This window comes from Chiroxiphia lanceolata, chromosome 7 (genome assembly GCF_009829145.1).
Source record: "Chiroxiphia lanceolata isolate bChiLan1 chromosome 7, bChiLan1.pri, whole genome shotgun sequence".
Classification (NCBI taxonomy): domain Eukaryota; kingdom Metazoa; phylum Chordata; class Aves; order Passeriformes; family Pipridae; genus Chiroxiphia; species Chiroxiphia lanceolata.
In genome coordinates, this window is record NC_045643.1 from 24,946 (window position 1) to 28,864 (window position 3,919).

At 58.9% G+C, this 3,919-nt stretch overlaps 1 long non-coding RNA gene across 1 annotated transcript; it reads right to left on the bottom strand.

Annotated features, from left to right (window-relative positions):
• Positions 1–348: 348 nt before the first annotated feature.
• On the bottom strand, positions 349–1,381 carry LOC116789503. The gene is made up of 4 exons (XR_004358063.1): positions 1,302–1,381; positions 1,136–1,210; positions 904–1,035; positions 349–373 (listed from the first exon to the last, which is right to left on the bottom strand). It is a non-coding gene; the product is annotated as an uncharacterized LOC116789503 (long non-coding RNA).
• Positions 1,382–3,919: the final 2,538 nt, after the last annotated feature.

A 3,919-nucleotide genomic window follows, 5' to 3' on the forward strand; every position in this document is an offset into this window, starting at 1 on the left:
CATCAGGTCAGTGTCTCCTTATTTAAAGCAGAGTTTGACTCCTCAGTGACAACAACTGACAGCCCTGAATCATAACACAGGCTGAGACACAAACACGGATGGGAACTCTGAAGGATCCACTTTGTTCTGCTCACCAAGCAGAAGGAGCTTTCCTAACTCAAGAATAACAGACCCCACGTCCTTGTTCTGCAACTTTACCTGCTGTAAATGGGATCCCCAAGACCTGCAAAGGCCCTTTCCCCTTCACCTGCAGGGCTGGCAGTGCCACCACTCGACACGGCCCCAGTGGCTGGGCAGGAACGGAGGGGCTGGGGCGTCCAATCCATCGGCCCAGGTGGCACCAGGAGTTCCTGGAGTTCCTGCAGGGGAGAGCCTCAAGCCACCAAAGGATTAGGAAGAGCAGTTTCAACTTTAACATGTGTATCTCCTGGAAGATGGGGAGTTGGACAAGGCCTACTGGGGCAACAAGGACACACTCAAGGCTACCTATTAAAGGATCTCCTAGCACTCAAAAGCTATCACTGTCCTTCTGTCAGGGGGAACTCAGCAAACTCTCTTGGTCAAGAGCCTCTAGGAGCATTTCCAGCTTTTGGGGCTCCCTTTTAACCATCTTTCCCATCCCTGTAGCTGGGACTATCACCTGCCCTACAGGGGGAACAGCCCACAAAGGTCACCATCAGGGATGCCATGAACTGAAACTCCCTTCTCAGGCAGGTCACTGCACACCTTGTCCTTTCTTTGCCCTCCCCACCAAAGATGCTGCCAACAGTTCTGAGACATCTGGCAGACCCAGAGCTCTCCTCAGGGAATGCTTCAGCTGCTTAAAGGCTACCCTTGCACCATCTAGCCAAGGCAGCAAATCCTTACAGGCTCTGTTTTTAAAAGTTGGCATCACAGTCTTACCACACATCCAGAGGGAGCAATCCAGAGTCCAGCCCGTGCCACCATTCCCAGGGAGGCAGTTCCTGGGCTGTCTGGGGCTCAGGGAGGAGTCACGGGGCTTCTCTTCTTCCTTCCCGCTTTCCCCATTTTCTCCTGCAAAAGCAAAGGTTTCTTGGCTTTCCTCGCTCCAGGAGATGCAGCAAAGGCCATCTTTTCAATCTAAGACTGGAAACTACTCCAGGTTGTCACTTACAGGGGTTCTCTCAGGTCCTGCACTCATCAATCCCCTTGGCCATTGGTTTTCTTGGCAGGTTCTTGCATTCACGTCCTACAAGGAAACCAGGAGGAGCAAATTCAGCTCTTACTGCAACCAATCCAAGCTGGCATTCTGATTTTAAAGGATACTGGCTTGGCCTTACCAGGAGAGATCCCACATTAGGGGTAATACCTACAGCTTCTGCCCTCTTCCACTCTCCTGCAATTCCACTGGCCCACACCACAGGAACAACTGCAGCTGCCACTTCAGTCAGGCCCTTGCTGCTGACAGGAGTTATTCCCTGCACAACAAGAGCTGCTGCTTGGACACATTTAGTTTCAGCAATTACAGTGTCAATAGCCCCAGTTTTCCATTTCATTGCTGCCTCAACTTTTCCACTCCATCTCTTCCTAGTACAGGTTTGGGTGAGTTTGCCAAATAGACAAACTCAGGAATCACCCAATGTTTTCCCAGTCTGAGCCCTGTCACACCAAACACCTTAACAGTGCCAGCCCTTAATTCTCCCTCTACTGTGTTAAGGACTGAGGAAGTTGGACCTGTGTCTGACCAGGACATGTGCAAACCAAATGCTGGGGACTGGAACACACACCTTGCACTCCTGCAGCTCTTACAGTCACATTGCAGAGCAAACAGCCAATTGCACCATCACTGCTCATTTCTTAATCCCAATCCCACCCTTCTTTGGCACTTGGAGCCCCACTTTTATCACCCAATTACAGCCCATGAGAGAGCTCCATGTCCAGCAGGGCCAGGTAGCCCTGGGATACTGTCAGCAATGCCTGAATCCATTGCAGGGACCTTGCTTTGAGCTCCCCAGGGCCGGGCACCCCGAGGATCTCCCCGAATAATCCTTTCGGTGCGCGCTGGAGTCCTCGGGGTGCCCCAGCCCGGGGGGCACCAACAGCACTGTCCCTCCAGGGGCCCAATTTGGTGCCAAGGCTTCAATGCACAGCCCAAAAGGCATTTCAAGAGGCCTTCTTGGGAACCCACCAACGTGGACGGGCAGGAAGCCCCAAGAAGGCCTCATTTCTAAAGGCAGGGGGATCTTGCCTGTGTCCCAGACTGGTCCGGGGATCTGAGGCCCTTCCCGAGAAAATCTCGGTGCCGGTGTGAAGGCCCAGAGATCCCTTGGAGCCACGGGAGAGCAGGCACAGAGTCCCTCCTGGGGGCCAATTCTGCTGCCTCAACTCAGCTCTGCAAAGAAGCCTCTAAGGCTCAGCTGGTGAGTTTTAGAAGCCAGGCACTCCTACACACTGTGAGATATTTTTAGAGCTTCCTGAGTGAAAAAACATAAAGCTTTTATCAGGGACATCTGACTTCCAACAGGCAGCTCCTTTCCCCTTTCTGTACAAAGTTACTTCTCTGGTATCATTTAATACCAAGTGCCCAGGAACCCCAGACTGTGCTTTCCAGAACAGAAAATAAACAGAGGGAAGGAGCTTTGCACGAGTGTAACACGTTCCATAACAGACCTGACTTTAGTTGTGCTCTTTGTGTTCAAACCCAGCAGACAAAAGCTCCAGCAGGAGAGCTGGCACATGACCCATGGTACCCGGAAAGTCCCTCTCACGAGGGCTGTAGGAAAATCACAGCTGTACGAGTCCCTTGTGCCTGCAGATACCTGGGGATCCTCTCCATCCACCTCGTGCTCTCCCAGCAGCAGAAAGGGTGACCTCAGGGACATGGTGGCACTCGACATCCTGCTGAGAGAGCAAGGAAACCTTTAGCCTCATAACCCTGCACGGGGAAAGGGTTTGGAATTCCAAAGCAAAACCCGAGACACCCAGAGAGCACCAGCCCCGCAGCCCTGCCCCGGCTCCCCCCGGGGGCACCCGGCAGGTAAGGGGTTTACCCGGTCCCCGCCGCCCAGCACAACGCGCCCCTAAACGCCCCCAGCTGCCCCGGTCCATAAACCCAGCGGCCCAGGCGCTCTCCCCTCCGCAGCCCGGGCAGCAGCGGAGCCGCCCCCGCAGCCCTCACACACAACCGCCCGCACCTGCCCCGCCGGCCCTTCTATAGCGCGGGCCGGCAGCGCTGCCCAATCAGCACTCGAGCGCCTCCGCCCAATCGCAGCCCGCCTGGCCCTGCGGCCCCGCCCCGCCCGCTCAGCCCGGCCCCGCCCCTCGGCGCGGCCCCGCCCCCCGTTCCCTCAGCGCGGCTCCCGCCGCCGCCGCCGCCCCGGCAGCGCTGCTGGGGCCGGGGAAGGGCGGGTGGGAGCTCCGCGGGCACGGCCCGGCCGGGAGCTCTCCCGGGACAAGGGGAGCGGGGCCTACGGGGACAGCGGCGTTCTCGGGGGCGGGGCGGGCGGGCCGGGGGACGGGACCGGCGCGAGCCGGAGGGCGGGACCGGGCGGGTCGAGGGGCGGGCCTGGGCGGGTCGAGGGGCGGGGCCGGGGCGATCCCGCGGCGCTTCGCTCTGGGCTCTGGGGCTGTTTTGGGCCGGTTTTGGGTGCGGGTGTTGGGGCCCTGCGCACACCCTGCCCTGGTCACAGCCCCGCCCCAGCTCCCTGCGCTCCCCGCACCCCTCGCTCAGCTCCGCGGGGATTTGTGCCTCCTCTGAAGGTGGGGAATGTCTGCAAAGCCAGTCGGGAAGCCAGAGAGCTGCAGCCCCCGGGCCCCGCCGCGGCTTCCCCGCCGTCACCCGGCACCTCCCGCCCGTCCCGCCTCGCAGCGCCGCTCCCGCTGCCGCCCTCGAACACCAGGAACGAACCCCCGTGCCCCGAGCACAGGCCGGTCCCTCCTCGGCAGCGCCGGGAGCGGC